At 38.1% G+C, this 17,832-nt stretch overlaps 1 protein-coding gene and 1 long non-coding RNA gene across 11 annotated transcripts in view; one reads left to right on the top strand and one right to left on the bottom strand.

Moving 5' to 3' along the window:
- Window positions 1-17,832, top strand: part of nfia (nuclear factor I A) — a 576,988-nt gene that overhangs the window by 538,737 nt on the left and 20,419 nt on the right. The gene's annotated exons all lie outside the window — the stretch shown is intronic.
- Window positions 12,565-15,471, bottom strand: LOC103278665 (uncharacterized). The gene is made up of 3 exons (XR_506244.3): window positions 15,299-15,471; window positions 14,878-14,986; window positions 12,565-14,232 (listed from the first exon to the last, which is right to left on the bottom strand). It is a non-coding gene; the product is annotated as an uncharacterized LOC103278665 (long non-coding RNA).

Genomic DNA, 17,832 nt, shown 5'->3' with positions numbered 1-17,832 from the left:
ACTGAGAATTCCTTTCTTTTTCTAGCATTTTGGTGTATCAGCTTCTGTTAGCTATAGATCCTGTGCTGAGTCACATGGCCCAGCTTATATTTTCTCTAGTTTTTAAGATCCAGAAGAAGCATGAACATTTTGTTAGATTTTCGAATGTCTAGTTTTGCCTATGTTTGCTTAGATATTATAGGAAGGAAAAGGCTGAGAATGAAAAAAAAAACTCACCACAACCATCTTTGAAAAAAAGCCTTGTTATGAAGTAGACACATTGCTGGGCATTACTTCTTTCACAGAAAAAAAATTCTACCAGAGACAGAATCGCAGAAAAAAATAGGGATCATCTCTATCAAAAGAATCAAGATTCATAGGATTTTATTATTATTAAATCATGTCCTTTTCAATCCCTTGAGGATATCTCAAGGTGTTTAAAGTTAGCCAAAATAACCTCAAATGCTTGGGTAACTCTCAAGGAGGGATACCTTTCATTTTCATCCCCACATGCCTAGCTGGTCATTTGGCTTATTTTAGAATTTCCTTTTGTGCACTCTGCTTAAAGAGCTCATCAGAATGAAAGATAATTATTCACAAGATAGATTTCTGAATCTAGTTCTACTAAGTGTCCCCAAGAGGATCACGTTGGACAATTGCAGATACGTAATCCGACAGTTATGGATATATAACTGCTATGTGTTCATCCCTAGTTTAAGGGCTATGTAGGGACCACGAAAGTGCCCCAAGCCCCTGGGATCTGTAGAGGTGTAGTTCCTTGAAGATCAAGAAGCATTAGCCTGATAGCACCAGTACTCTGCTTGCACATGATCTACAGCAAAAGAGAATTGCTGTAGAGGTTGTTTTCTGTCTGTTGTGCTAGAGATTGCTTGCTGCTTCTCAATTGACAGGGAAATGCGTCCCTATTAATACTAGCAGCTACCAATGGCAGGGTTTGAGAAGAGCCTGGTTGGAATCCACTGTGTAACACCATAGTTATGGGGCTATGTAGTATGTCATGGTTATACAAGATACTGCTGCATATTATCTATTTATTTATTTTTAAATGAACCTTATTTCTAAGACACTGCTTTTTCCTTCCTATTTCTTTCATTTTAGCAAACATTTTTATGTTAGACTAAGAAAGCTAGTAAAGGAGAAAAGGTTATGAATGTGTTACTAAAAGTTCTAAGTAACTCTCCATAGGCTCAGTATACTTCTTTAATTAAATTTTTTTTATATGCACTATTAAGTTTTTATCACAAATATGTTTGAAATTCTCAGTCCACAAATTCATGACATCATGATATAAATACATGTAGAAATAGTTGATCTTGGTATCCTCCTCGATGTGAAATTACTTAACTTACCTGGCTATCTGCCTTTGGAGCCACTCCCTTCTACAACACTATAAATCAATGTCAGACCAACCAGCTGGAGAAAGTCAAAGTCAGATAGCAGTCTTTGCTGGAGAAGTTAGTCTCTGGGAAAACAAGGATGCATGAAGCCCAGCTGTGGTGCTGGAACATAAAGTTATTCTAATGAAAGATGAAGTTGGAGAAGGATTGATGTGAAGGAGGTAAATGATGTACTAAAACCAGGGTCTCCTAATGAGGAGATATCATAGTGGTGTTTGCCACTTCCATGCCCTTCAGAATGCCTTGTTCTCGCTGAGGGGGGATATGTTTTTCCAGAAACAAGTTATAGTAGCAGCTATCCTCATTGACCATGCAAACTATTCTGAAGGTAGTTTGCTACTTAGTTGACAATAAGGACCCATTCTCTTCACAAAATATGTGGGTTTGTTATTTTGGATCCATGCACCTATCTTCATTTTTCATCTTTCTTTTAGTGATTTGCCTGTGGCAGCTGTCATGTTGACTACCTGAATTTCAATTTTACTTCTGCTCCACTGTAAATTAGGGATCAGATATTACAGGATAAGTGAAGGATAGCATGGAAGTAATCAACAGGTAGTCTGTTTTCCCTCATGACTTTCTTTTCTGGTATTAGCTAATATGACTATTTGTTTATGGTTGAGAGATAGGAATCAGATGAAAATCACAGTTCTTCTTTGGATCTCCGGTAAACTACAATTCTACCGAGTTTTATAGATACCCAGTTTTATTTTAAAATCTTCTCACATGAAGCCAGTTCTCTTCCAGCATATACCTCTATAGATGTGCCAAATGTACATGAAGGCTCTAAAATGAATTATGAATTTTTGCTAGCTTTATTTTTCTTCTTTCCTGACTTCCTGCTCTCCACTTTTACCTCCCCCACTAACCTCCACTGCAGATAATGGTGTATTGGATTAGCCTGCCTTGCAGCTGCATCAGATCCCGATCAATTTATTGACTCTGTCAGAGAGGCTAGTACAGTAATTGTTACAAGAGCAGAATGGAAAGCAAGAGCATGTCCATGGGGGAAAAAAATAGCATTTCATTCTGTCCTTACCTTCCTCTTTTTTCTTACTCTATAGATCTTGGTAGGTTTATGTAGCAAAGACGACTTCACTTAAGTCAATCAGCTCCTCCTTACATTATTAATTGTGTCAGTTAAGGTGCTACCTGGTGACAGGCTTGTCATGGAGACCACAATTTAAGAAAATCCCCCATTTTTTTTCTTTGGTCCTTCCATTCTTTTATGTTGGGTTCATAGGTTTACATTCTTTCTTAGGACTGAAGAAGATAGTTGTTTCAGTACTATTACTTCCAAAAGCTCACCTTATAAGCAGCATACACACCCAACACCATCATTTCTGTTTTGTCAGTGAACTCGGGGATGAGGTGGGACTCATCCAACTATTTTCCTATAGCTGTACTTGCTGTGATGGCCAGGTCCAGGAAAATAGCTGGATAGGTCTCCAGCCCTCTCCCTGCTCTCCAAAAACATGGAAATAGCCATGTTACAGAGAGGCGTGTGTTTTGCTTGTAAGGTGAGTTGGGAGTTGGAATTTGGTTGTCGCCTTGTTAGAATAAAATTCCAAACCATGCAGTGAGTATAAAAGTGAGTTGTGATAGTGCAAACCTCATTTAGGACATCATAAAAGATGATAACCAATACTTTTGGTTGTCAAATTGTACTGCTGAATTTCAAGTTAAAATTCTCAGTGAGGCACTCACTTATAGAAAAAAAATGTGGTAACAGGATATTGCTATAGCTATCTCAAAACTTGTCAGCATGATTTTGGTTGACATTCAGGTTGCAGTATACAGCATGAATTTCAAATTTTAAAGGGGGGGGCTGCTTCTAAAAACAAAAATGTGGGCTTGTCATAAAAATGGGAAAATATTAGTAAAGAACTAGAAAACAAGAGAAAGCTTTCTAAGACCCTGCTACTAGGATTTCTGATGTCTGGGGCGGGGTGGGGGAAAGAAAAACAAGAGAAGACTAAGGCACATCAGCTAAGAATTCCTTTAAATAAGAAGTATCTCTTAGATAAACTTCCTTTACACACAAAATGGAGTAGAAAAAGGCCATGAGAATCCACGTATTAAATACATGCCTGGGCTAAAATTTGCCATAAAACAGAGAGGTTGTGAGGCACACTACTCAGCTTTTTGAAGTTTAAAAATGTGGTAGGAATATTGGAGAACACACTATGAGCTACTGCTGGAAAAATTCCTAAGTTAACAAAAGAGGGAGCAAGAAAACCAAAGGCCCCAAAAATGTCAAAAATGGAAACAACAATCAGATTATACTTAGCTAAGTACCTTAAAATATTCACCATCACTACTTAGGGTGCATCTATACTATAGAGTTAAGGCAGTTTTATTTATTTATTTATTTTTCGAGCTTATATGCCGCCACTCCCCTAGGGCTCGGAGCGGCTTACAAGAACCGGCTAACATCAACAATTTAAAAAACATCTTAAAAACATCTTTAAAAAAAATCTTAAAAAAACATCTTTAAAAAAAAATCCTAAAAGCACCTTTTAAAACATCAACAACAGAACTCAAAAGCCTGTTGAAACAGGTGTGTCTTACATGCCCTGCGGAAGGCCAACAAGTCCCGCAAGGCACGAACTTCAGGTGGCAAGGTGTTCCAGAGAGATGGCGCCACTACTGAAAAGGCTCTGCGTCTGGTTGCAGTTAGATGCAAAGTCTTAAAACTGGCGACTTCCAACAGGTCTTGGTCCTCAGAACGGAGGGATCTCTGGGGTTTGTAGGGAGTGAGGCGGTCCCTCAGGTACATCGGCCCTAGACCATATAAGGCCTTGAAGGTAAGCACCATCACTTTGAAAGTGATCCGGTGCTCAATTGGTAACCAGTGCAGCTGCCGTAAGATTGGTGTTATGTGGCATCTTATCGGGACTCCTGCAAGGAGCCGGGCAGCTGCATTTTGCACCAATTTGAGCTTCCGGATCACCGACACAGGAAGGCCAATGTAAAGGGCATTACAGTAATCCAGTCTCGAGATGACTGTAGCCTGGATCACCGTAGCCAGGTTGTCCCTAGACAGATAGGGGGCTAGCCGTCTAGCCTGCCGAAGATGAAAAAAGGCAGTTTTGGTAACGGCGGAGACCCGGGCCTCCATCGTCAATGAAGGGTCCAAGAGGACTCCCAGACTCTTTACCAGTAAAGACGGGCGTAGCACTTCGCCATCCAAGGTTGGCAACTGGATATCCACACTGCCCGGTCGGACCAGCCATAGGATCTCCGTCTTTGCTGGATTCACCCTCAACCTACTGGAACGCAACCATCCAATAATGGCCTCGAGGCACTGATGAAAACTGTCGGGTACAGACTCCGGTCGGCCCTCCATCTTTAACACAAGCTGAGTGTCGTCAGCGTATTGATAACACTCGAGCCCGAAATCTCGGACCAGCTGAGCAAGTGGTCGCATATAGATGTTAAACAACAGAGGGGAGAGAATGGCCCCCTGAGGAACCCCACAATGTAGAGGGGACCTCTCAGAGACCAGGCCTCCCCTCTCCACTCGCTGTCCACGGTTTGACACTACCTTAACTACATTGGCTTGATGCTATGAAATCATGGGATGTATGGTTTGGTGAGGCACCAGCATTCTTTGGCAGAGAAAGCTAAAGACCTTGTAGAATGACAACTCCCATGATTCCACAGCATTGAGGCATGGCAATTCATGTAGTGTCAAACTGCATTAAATTTACAGTACACCTAAAGTCATAATTTTGACTCTATTACCATGAATACCCCCAACCTATTTCACCAGGCATCACGTACAGGAGAAAAGGAGATCAGAATGCCAATGATCAGAACATAGTTGAATCTTTCCATCTGATTTGGAGGAACTGAGCTAGGAGAAGCTACTTAGAGCCTATCCAGACAGGCTCAAAATGCGAGACCTGTCTGGGATTTTACCGGGGTCGTCCAAACGACTCCCCCAGTAAAAAAAAAATTAGTTTGGAATAACCTCAGTTATTCCAAATAAATCAAATACCCCATTAGATCCGGGCCTTTCTAAAAGGCCCAGGTCTAATGGGGTATTGGGCCTGTGGGGACTCACTACTAGGTAGTTCCAAGACTACCCACGGGTGAGTCCCATTTGCTATCCCAAACCTTTTGGGCTCCCAAAGGTCTGGAATGGTAGCCAACCCCTCCCCCAGCTCCCCAAACAACCCTTAAAACTTTTTTTTAAAACTTATCGGGCAGCCATTAGGGTCCTCCCTGCATCCTACAGGACACATGGGGGAATGGGACTTTCCTCCTCACTTCCCACCTTCCTGGTATTTTATTTCCTCATGACATGAGGACTCAAGGAGAACCTTAATGGCAGCCAGGTAAGTTTTTAAAAGTTTTAAGGGTTTTTTTTTGGGGGGGGGGGGTCTTTGGGGTGGTTTCATGCCATCCTGATTGTTACTGAGATGGCATGTACTCACCCTTCCTGGGAAAGCCTGGTTTTTTGGGGGGAGAGTGGGGATGGGAATCTGCGCCAAAGTAGGTTTCTTAAACCTGCTTTGGCACAGATTTTGGCGCTGTCTAGAAGCTTTTATATATATTGGCAAGTGATGGGACTCGCCATCTGTAAGCTGTATACTTCTATCACCAAAGAACAATTTGGTAAAAATTGTAGATTTTAATAGATCTTGGGGAAAATCTTTACCACATGCTATATATAAAAATGGGAATGATTTTGACCAGCTGAGCAAAGATGTCTAAAGTGGGGTAATATATTACATAAGGAGCAAAGTAAAGCATATTTATAAATCATTGACTATGAATATGCAGGCTATGCAGTTTTTAAAAATATCTTTGATTAATTTTTAAAATGTACTAATATGGCCCATATTTCATATACATTTACAAAGATTTCTGGTGTCTGTGGGAGAGGAAAAGTGCTGCAAAATTCAGGCTCCACTGGGAAGTCAGGGCTATTAACTTCTGTAACTGCAGTTAGTTGATATTTGCAATGAATTCTCCCCCCTTCTTTTTTTTTTTTTAAAAAAAATCAATGCTTATATTCTGTTTTAAAATATATGTGCAAAAGAAACGGAGTGACTTTCATCTTTCATGGTGAAGAGAGGACAAAGGTCAAAATAGCCATTTTCTTGGCAGGCAGTAGATGCAGTTATAGTCTAAAAACCATTCTTGTAAAAATAGTATTGTTCACACCATATTGATTATTTTTCAAGGATTCAAGAGCACCTTTCTTCTGTTAATATGTAAAATTCAGGACTCCTCTCTTCTAACTTAGGCTAATGTTTTAGTATTATAATTTCTATATATACTCATATATAAGTCCAGAAATTTTAGTGAAAACATAAGGGCCAACTTATCCATGGGTCAATGTAAGTAACGTAGTTTAACTCCTATTTTTTAAAAGAAGGGATCTGCCCTTTTCTGAATAGTGTGGACAAAGGTAAAAACGTTATCACTCTCAGGAGAATTTAAAAGCTCGAATCCCCTCGGCTTTCTCTATCATGCTGCCACACTGTGTATCTTCAATTCCAGTGTATGTGTAAGATTGCAACAAACCACAAATGTTAGTAAGTCATTTCTTGCCAATTGAAGTGCCCGCAAGATCTGACATTTCAAACATTTTATTTAAGCATATGAAATAATGAACAATATTCAAAATCACGAGTTTTGAAGATGAATAAACACATAGGTGTGTGTGGCTCCCTGCGCCGGGCTGTGGTGCAGCTGGTTAGTAGTCTACTGCATTAAATCACTACTGGTCTTGAGTTCAAAGCCCGAATCGGATTGAGTGCCTGACTGTTAAATAGCCCCAGCTCGTTGTTTACCTAAGCAACCCGAAAGACAGTTGCATCTGTCAAGTAGGAAAATTTTGGGACTGCTTATGCGGAGAGACCAATTTAACTAATTTACAACACCATAAAAACATCCAGCAGCATGCATGCCGGATGAGGAAGTACTCCATCAAAAGGACTCATTGTCACAGTGGATGATGAAGCAGCAGCTCCTCCTGTGGCCGGAATTGAGCATACCCTCATAAAGCCAGAAGCGGAAAAGTTAAATATCCTCTGTGTTTGTCTGTGTGTTGTTTGTCTAATGGCATTGAATGTTTGCCATATATATGCACATTGTGATCCACCCTGAGTCCCCTTCAGGGTGAGAAGGGCAGAATATAAATACTGTAAATAAAAAAAAATTCAGTCCTTTCAAAGAACTAAATCAAAAGAAGTGATCGTTCTTTCATTTTGTTACTGCAGCTATTCATTAGTTCATTGGCTACATTACATGCTTTCTGAGCACATCACTAATATACAGATTCCAGTTTTTTTGTTTTTTTCATTCTATAATATTTTTGGATCTGTAATGGAGTATTATAATATATTTTACAATAATTTGCAATAATGAGTTTCAAGATCTGCAGGGAAAAACTTTCTCTCAGTCTCAAAACCATCAGAGGTGCCTGGTAAGGACTCTGCAGAGAGCCTTTTTGATGGCTCCTCCCAAGTTGTGGAACTCCTTTCCCCAAAATGTCAAAGTGGTCCTTCCCTACTGTCTTTCTACTGGCAGGTAAATACTGGGTTTTTTGTTTTTGTTTAAAGAGGCATTTGATTTTTAATATGTTGTAGCAGAAGGCACTGCAGTTGAAGGAAGCGGGGTGTTTCAATTTTAATAAGTGTTTTTAAAATTGGTTTTAACCTCCATATCTAATTTGTGTTTTTTAAAGTAGAATACTAGTTTAATTACATGTTGACTTTTGTAATAAAAGAGAGAGATAGGACCATCAAGGGAATGAAGGAACCATCACCAGGGGCTTTGAGGAAAGAGGCGGCCATTGTTTTCTTCATTGCCTCTGGCTCAGCTCCTGGAACTCACTCCTCGCCAAACTGAGGCCCTGGCCCTGTGACTCTGCGAAGCCAGGCCCAGCAAGAACACCTGCCTGTCTCCAGAGGCTGGGGCATAAAAGGACCATGCCTGTGGGAGGTCTCAGCCATTGAGGGCCTCCACCATCTTGCTCCCTGGGGGAAGCAGGGAGGGTATATATAGAAAGGTTGAAGCTCTATGGAGAGAGAGATGAGGGATGGTGGTGGGGGAAGAGAAGGGATCTATGTTAATTGCTGTAATAACATGTTTCATGCATATGTCTATGTTTGATGTTTTTATAGTTTTAATGGTTTTATTCTACAGTTTGCATGTTTTTGATTTAGATATGGGATATCTATATATATAAAAGGGTAATGGAATCACGGCACCGGACAAAACAACTAAACTAAATGCCCCACAACCTCGAAAATTGACAGCACAACCTCTCATCCACGCCTCTACATTCATACAACAAAAAGAAAAGAAAAATAAAGTCCCAGCCACAGCAACGCGTGGCCGGGCACAGTTAGTCTATATATATAAAAGGGTAATGAAATTTCAGCCTAGGACAAAACAACAAAACTACACATCCCAGAAACACTAAACTTGGCAGCACAATCCCTCATCCATACCTCTACATTCATACAACAAAAAGAAAAGAAAAATAAAGTCCTAATTAGAGGGAGAGGAATAATTGTTTTTATCCAATTTTTTTATCCAATAGTTTTTATCCACTTGGTCTCCTAGCAACCCACTCAGCCCAGGGGACAGGCAGAGTTAGGCCTCACTTAGGCCTCTTCCACACTGCCTATAAAATACAGATTATCTGATTTTAACTGGATTATATGGCAGTGTAGACTCAAGGCCCTTCCAAACAGCTATATAACCCATTTATAATGGACTTAATGTAAGGTAAAACCTTTACCCTTTACCTTAACTACCACCAATTCCTCTATACTTTATTTCCCATACCACCATACTTCGCCACAGCAACGCGTGGCTGGGCACTTTTATATATATGTAAGGCATTGAATTTTGCCATTTATTATGTTGTAAACCGCTTTGAGTCCCCCTAGGGGTGAGAAAAGCAGTATAGAAATGCAGTTGTTAATAATAATAATAATAATAATAATAATAATAATAATAATAATAATAATAATAATAATATAGAAGATTATCATGACACATCGGTACAATGCTTGGGTCACTGAAAAATCAAAGTCTGGGTTTTTGGGGGTTTTTTTGGATTTTTAAAAAATGTTTAAGTTGTCTATGGATGCAGAACCCCATGGTTACAGAGGGCCAACTAATTGTATTGACCTTTTCTTGGAAGTAAGCACTCATTGAATTCAATAGGGCTTGCTTCTAAGTAAATCATTGATTGATATTATGTGTTTGTGTGTGTATGCGCCTACCCATCAATAAATATTCTCTAATCCATTTGCAGATCAAGCCAAATGAGATAAAATGAAATACCAATGGTTAGGAAAAATGCAGCTCAAATAGTATTTTAGTAAAGGTAGCATAGAACGATTAGAACTAAACAATCGACAAGAATTCAAAAGAAAATAAGTATGTCTACTCTTAGTTCTGTCCAGGAAATTCAGTAGCAGGATCTATAATTCTTGTAAATGGTTTTCAGTAAAGATATTTTCATAAACTGTATCTCAGCAACCTGTATTTTGAGTGGGAATCTTTTATTCTCCTGCATTCCAGGGTGGAAAATCCCACTTCCCTTCCACTGGTTCCCACAAGACACAACTTTTTTTTTTAAAAAAAATGCAAACCAATATTTAAAAGCATCAATATCCATACCCCTTTTCCAGACTATTTTATTTAATGAAAAGGAAGGTGTGCAAAAATAATCATTAATTGCATGAAGGGTGACTAATTAAATTTCCTGAGAGTTTTTAATTAAATGATGGTTCAAATTCATTAAAAATGGTTACCTTTCTTTAGTATTTCTTCAGTTGAAGTTTGCTTTTGCAAATTGTCCTTGACTTTAATTGTCTTTCATGGATGACTCTCCAGATCCAGCCCCTCAATACTGTCTATGTTTTCATTGTGTTCCAGGATATTCAATGCGGTGTCCTTTGTTCACCAAGGACAGCTGTGTTGGGCTCCTCTAGCCATTTTTCTATCCCGGCCAGAGGGTCACTGCAGCGTAATGTGAGACTCGGCTTCGTTCATCTCAGAAAGCTCTGCATATTGTTGCTGTCTAGGCAAAGCTAAGGGGGCCAGGAATGTTGGACCCAGAAATTGTATAAGATTAGATTAATTGCATGGCCTGGATTCAGCTAGAAGCAATGAAAGAAAATAGAAGTTCATTTTTGGGTCAAAGGGAATTCGAAGTCATTTTGCCCTTTGGGTGACTTGTTCACAGTGATTTAACAACTAGTTTATTCCTTAATGAAATGGATGGACTTCTGTGCAAAATCAGAAATATGGCAAAAAGCTAGATTTCTTTCACTTTTTCTCTATGTTCCAGAAAATAGGTATTGGGGGAAGGATGACATAAAATTGAAAGCACTATAACTCCTCATAGGAATTTTGTTCCTACAATGAAGTTTTCCTTCTATTCCTGAATTTCTAGCATTTCATAGTGAGATATTGTAATTTATTCTCACATAGAACATTTATATTTGCTGTGTTCACATTCCTTTGGTCACTGTGCCTGCCCTTTGCTTTGGATGCTTAACTGTAGCCAACATCTTGCATTGGGAGACATCTTGAAGCTATATCTCCTAATGCTATTTCCCTCCAACCCGGCCTGCTTTTTAAATCACACGTCCCCCTACAGCCATTTCTAAGTAGCCAGAGAGCAAGGGACACAATGATGCATCCAGCTCTATTCCTGCATCTGTGTGCAGTTTGTTGCCGCTAAGAAACAAATAAATGGGTCCTGAAGTAAATCAAGCCTTGAATCTCTGAGAAGCCAAGATGACTAAATTGAGAGTGCTATACTTTGTACATACCATGAGAAAACATTTTTTAAATCTATATATCAAAATTCAAAATAAAGATTATTTTATAAAAAAAGAAAATACGACTCACTAGAACAGACAATGTTTGAGAAGCTAGAAGGTAATAGAAAAAAAAGAAGATTGCATTTCAGCTTAGATGCAATCCTGTGTTAGCTGGGGAGAACTGGATTTCCCCCAGAAACAGTGCATTCTTGGGAGTTGTGACTGTTTTAATGCAAAGTATTTTGTGATGTCCTGTTCTTGAATTAATATCCATTTACTTTACAAAATACCTACTCTCAGTGCAAGCACTAGTTCTCTGACAGTCAAATAGTTGTATCATTCTGATAAGAAAATCAAGACGTATTCAAGAACACATTCACTCCATTTTAGCTTTAAGTATAAATATATATACAAAAATATAAAATATATATAAAAGTATAAAAGTGGGATAAATATCATCTTTGGTTAAATGACAAAAATTAATTATATGAAGTAGCTGTGTGTCATCCAGACTTTCCTTTTTTGACAGTGAATACTGTAGTCTCATGTATTTTAGCATAATCATCTTATAATAGAAAAGATATCATAATAAACAATTCAGACTAATTCTTAAAGTATGCACTGAAGTCATTATAACTGATACTAAAATCGTAGCCACAGACAAGGAGAGGCCATTGCTTACTAAGGTATTTTCTCAAGTGTGATTGAGGGTGTATGTGTGTATTTACTGTCACTTGCAATTAAATCAGCATTGCTTCATGTCAATGTAATATTGGAAATAACACAATATCTTTCCTCTAAGAAAGGTGATAAGCAATTGATCTGCAACTGTAGTAAAACTCAGATTTTATACAGCAAAGTGCATTTTGAGATATACTTTCAGTATTATCTGATATTTTCAAATCTCTCTTGATCCATTTTGGAGGTAGGAGTGGGGTCCGTTTCATGGTTAGACAATTAAAGAAGCATTTTTCTCCTATATCTGCATAATAGTGTTTATGGTGGGCACTTGGCAATTATTTAGAAAAGAACAATAGCTATATTTTACACATTTCAACATTTTTCCATGTCATCCCCTTGAGATGCACAATAAACAGGTCTGTTGTAGTTAACTTCCTTCAGGAACCCAGATTGCGGTTTAAACTAAATAAAACTGCAAGTACAGTCTTGAGAGACGACTAACAATAGGATTTTTGCAAATGGGGAAAGTGCTAAGAAGAACAAAGAGGTGGTGAAAGCCCATATTACAATACTGAGATTGTTGGGATAAATTATGTCCCTTTAAAGAAATAACAACAACAATAATACTTTAAGTATAATGCTATATGTAAATAATTAGGGATATATTGTTGTACCTTGTACCCTCCTTTTCTGACTGCTTTAGATAAGTGGAAACTTTTAATAACTCCAGCTTGAAACTTGTGCCTCTGGGTCTCAAATGCCTGAGAAAGCACTGCAGGCTGTAACTGCAGAACATTCCTTTGGTGGGCCCTGGAAACAGAGCAAGCTAGCACAAGAGAAGTTCAGAGAGATCACATGTAAATGAAGGCTGGCTCTAGGCTCCCAAGGAGCATTTTATTTGGTTTATATCTGAACTTGAACTTTTAAATACATTCCAATGGGACTGGACATAAAGCTTTGCCAGGTACAGCAGGAAACCATTTTGTTCTGAGTACAATTCTGTTGCAAAAAAAAGGGGAGTTAAAAGAGGGGGGAAAGGGAAGGAGGGAAGAGGTAGTTTTATATCCCAGACTTTCATAAAACACGGAAAGTGTGAAGGGAAGACACATTTCCAACTCTCAGAAGCAGGTGACGGACATATGTCAGGGGAGCTGTGTTTGGCCAGGGTTCCCTGGCATATATCCAAAGCATGTCTTGAACATATTTCCCCTTGTATACATGTATAGATAGCAAAACAAAACTGTCACGTAAAGCATGTCTGGACTCGCAAACATGGAGGAATGTATTTGTACTGTACATGTGATGGCCTGTAATACTTCTATTTAGCTCAAATCAAGCCTTCATTTATATATATAATTAAAAGCACATTCAATTTTAAATTGAGTTGCATGTAAAAGATTGACAACAGACATCATACAGGTCATAAAGTATCATCCATATTTAATACATCCTCAGAAAGCCAGGGCCAATTCCAGCGATATAGACAGACACATCTTATCTTTCAAATTGTGACTTTTCTCTTTCTGATTAATGATACACATCCACGTCTTCATCAAATACGAATTTGTCATTAAACTACCAGCGTAATGGATCCGCAAAATGTTGGCAAGTTCACTATCTCATTGTGCCATCTTCTGTGTCCCGGCTAAATTCCTGCAGAAGTCTTTTGGAATATGCCGACTGGTGTATTCAACAGTATAATTGGGCAGGAAGGAGGAGGGAATTCTTTTACTGTAGAAAAAAATCTGAAAACCTTTCAAGAAATAATAAAAGGTGGAGAAAAGCTACTACAGATATTTAAAATATACTAACTGTGTACTTTCAGGATATCAAGTAGATTTTTAGTACACTAATCTCTACTATGTAGAATATCAGGGTGGTGGAACCTACGTTTTATGCATGCTTTAGCGTTGCCAACAAAGTACCGGTAGGTAGAGACGGGGCATTTGTATTCCACTAAGAAAACCTTGATGTCTTACAACAAAATAGCAAGCAACACTTTGGAAGTCTCTGAAAGATTTCATCTTGCTTTCCACTTAATCCCCTTGCTGTACTTCAGCTCTCAAGTAACTTCCATTCCACAAGCTTACTTTAATGGGCACAATCTATTTTTCATGAAAAAGCAGGAAATAAGCTGTCTTTCGTGCAGGAGAGAAGAAAAAAGATTTACAAAATGTAATCATTGTTGAAATATTCCCTTTGAACTTGCTTGTCCGCAGGGGTGTCTGGCTCCCAATATCCCCGTTTCTTTAGAACGCCCTTACTAGTTCTCCAAGTAGATCAGGTACACTGGTGGCTCACTTCTTTGATGTCTTCAATGAATGAAAGGAAAGCATAATAAAAGGGAGCTGTTGATCAAGCATAAAATACTCTTTAAGCTGACAGAATGGCAGAGTTAACACATCCTAAGCTGCTTTTAGATTTTCCTTTTCCCCCACCACATTTTCCTGTGCTTTGTGTACAGTGGGGGTTTGTATTTTTTTTAAAGCCTCTGATCTATGTAGTATGCCCTCATATAACAAAACCCAATGGAATTGTTTCTTTCTCTTGTTTGCTTGACTACTCTTTCTTTTCTTTGCCTTCCTTTCCGCCCTCCTCTCTACTAGACATATCCAAAGCTTACTATTGCAGTGGCTGTCTTTGAATCTGTGACATGAAAGTTTAGGACCTTCATTTAAAGTAAACTTGGTAATAAAAGAAAAGAAAAGCCTTTCTTCAAAAGCATAACTTTCCCTCAAAACATGACAAAAAATAAGAACCTTAACATCTCTCTTACAAACATAACGTCAGATTATTTTCTTTGTAGTCAAAAAGAAAATGAAAGTTTTCTTCTTATCTATCTAATTTAGATCATATATTACTATACATAATTTATACATCATATTCAAAGTCGCATCTGTCCTGCTTGCTCGGATATTTCAAGAATTTCCAAGTGACAACTCTGTATTATATTATTTTCAGACTAAATAGTACTGTGTTACAGTTCAACCAACCTTTAAAACCTATTCTTCACATTTCAAACACAAGGGGTCTTTTAGAATTGTGCCGGGTACACAGGAAACTTCCTGGATTAGTAGATATATGTTCTTCGTGTTCAAAAGTCTGGAACCAACAGAAAGAACTGCTGCAAGAAACTTTTTGTGGAGGGTTTTTGACCAGCTTTCATTGGGCATAAAGAATGGAAAGAATGAGTTGAAAAGGAAATCTTGATTGGGGGTACAGTCCTGAAATTCAGTCCAAACAGATTGGAACTGAAAGACATTTGTTAGCCCCAGCAATGGAATAATAGAAATCAATATAAGACAGAAGTGTGTTTTATATACTAAATGCGCTGGGAGCTGAACTCTTTCTGTCTCTATCACACCGTTCTTCTAAACACTAATATTTCCTCCTTGTCCCTCCATTCTTGCTCACCTGTTTGCTTACAGCTGATGGCCTGTTGTGTTCCTTTGATAAACAAAGCATTCCCTACCAGTGGCTGCCCATGTCCTTCATCTCTGGCATGCTTTGTTTCTTTTCCAGAAGAGAAGGAAAAATGGAGTCTTAGCAAATGGTTGGACAACCAAACAAGAAGGGGAAAGACTGACACAGTAGTTAATGGTTCCCTAGTATTGTAAAACTAGACATTAATATAAAAACAGAGGTCAAGCAGCGCCGGTGCAGTGCACTCTCTTTTTAAATTAGGTGTGACTTCAACTTGAACAGTCAGCAAGCAGAAGCCCTGTTTTAAGCTATAGCATGTAACTGGCAGTTCAACTTGATATGATTGATATACCATTACCTTTACTAAAAAACTACAATAAATGATCAGAAAGATCTCAACATTTTTCATGTTTTCACCACAACCCTATACCAGTTTGCATGAGAGTAAGGTTCAGGGTGTAAATTGACTTCTGTAGTAGACATGTATAGGATTACACTGTAAATGCTGAATATATTCAAGAGCTGGTCTGTATATTTTGTCCTGATATTTTCTCCCTGAAACATGTCCTCATCTGCTGGTGATACATTATGCTTTGCTAATCCATGGAGCATCCCTTTTTTGTAAAAGTATTTATGTTTGAAATAAACATTGATCAAGTATTTAACATAATTAAACAATGACAAATTCTTAGTGTCCTCCCCTGTTCCCGCACATAACATTAGTTTGAATTTGAGTAATGATAGCTAATGAATTGTCAAATATGTGGTGCTCTAGTTCGTGATAATTTAGGACATATTTTAGGATGATTTTACTGAAACAGAAAAAAAAAACCCTGCCCCTTCAAGGCTTCTCACCCATACAGGCTTTTTAGCCATAAATATGAAAAGAATGTAACACAAAAATAATGAAAAGGTAAGTCTCCGACTATGAAAAAATAAACAGCTAGTTGGAAAGATGGGGGTTTGAATCTGTTACTAAAGGTCTGAATAAACTATATTCTCTTATTAGATCATATAGTTCCCATTAAAATGTATTAACTCCCACTTTTGTCTCTATTCTGTTGAAATATCTTTATTGACTGTTTATAGACAGATGAAAATCTTGCTATATCTCCTGCTTGGACTATATTGAATGAAGGATTGAATTGAAATATGTGTGGTCCTTAATTTCATTGGGATGGGGTCTGCTGCACTCTGTGACCATTAAAAACTCCTGTGATTGTAAACTTTGGCACCTACAGTAAAGTCTTGCTTATCCAACCTTCGCTTATCCAACGTTCTGGCTTATATAGCGCAATCTGCCTCCTGTCTGTATCTACAGCTGTTTCTCTAGGCAGCAAGGACTGAATTTTTTACAGATTTAACTTCCAACAATGTCATTTTATGCAATTCTGTCTTTATTTGTTGTCAATTTTTTCGTAGTCAATGTTTTTGTAATCGATGTTTTCAATACATTGTGGTGTTTTGGTGCTACATTCATAAATACAGTAATTACCACATACCTTTACTTTGTATTGTAACTTATTTGGGGATTCTGAAACTATACCTTTAACTACTTTCAAAAGCAACTTTCACACTTTCACTTCAGCCAAGAACTCAAAAGTTGGGCTTAGGTAAACACCATGTCACAGGCTTGGCTTCTCAGTTGTGATGCGGCTATAATAAAAGTGCTATATACTGTAATAGTAATGATATAATTTAACAGATAAAGAAAGAAATGTGAACATCCTAAATGACTTTAAAATCTGGATGGCTCTAATGGAAGGATATAAGGCAGGAGAGGGTATAGCTAGTTAACGGGCCACTATAAACTTGCAAATAATCAAATCTGCAAAAAAAAAAAAGGGAACCAAAGAATATAATAATAATAATAACAACAACAACAACAACTTTATTTTTATATCCCGCATCCATCTCCCCGAAGGGACTCGGGGCGGCTTACATGGGGATGAGCCCAACATCAACATAGATTAAAACACAATCCATAAATTAAAACAACATGAGAAAATAAATATAAAACTACATAAAACATGTCAAATGCTTTAAAAACCTAGACATAAAATACATGAATAGCCAACTGTATTGTGACAATGACATTGGCATGATTACTTAACCCCTTTTACTCCATCAACTTCCTTGTCTTACTACTCTTCCTCCCAATTCTCGTGCCTGAATGTAATGTCCTTCCAGTAGATCCACTCAGATTTTAAACTCCTTTCCATTCTATTAACCTCCTCACCCTACTCTTCTTCTCAATTCTCCTTCCTCAATGTCTTGTCTTTCCATCCAGATTTTAAACTCCTTTCCAGTCTATCAATGTCTTCACCCATTTGTCTTCTTCCCAATCCACCTCCCTTTAATCTCCTATCCTTCCAAAAGAGTTATCCAGAGTGTAAACACCATTGACCTCCTTGTCCCATTCTGCTTCTTCCCAATCCATATTCCCTCAGTGTCCTGCCCTTCCAATAGAACCGCCTAGATTTTAAAACACTACGTAGATTGTTGTTTTTTTTAATTTAAAATTT

Source organism: Anolis carolinensis, chromosome 4, assembly GCF_035594765.1.
Source record: "Anolis carolinensis isolate JA03-04 chromosome 4, rAnoCar3.1.pri, whole genome shotgun sequence".
Lineage (NCBI taxonomy): Eukaryota > Metazoa > Chordata > Lepidosauria > Squamata > Dactyloidae > Anolis > Anolis carolinensis.
The sequence above is the reverse complement of the archived record's forward strand: the minus strand, read 5'-3'. Positions and strand labels throughout refer to the sequence as shown.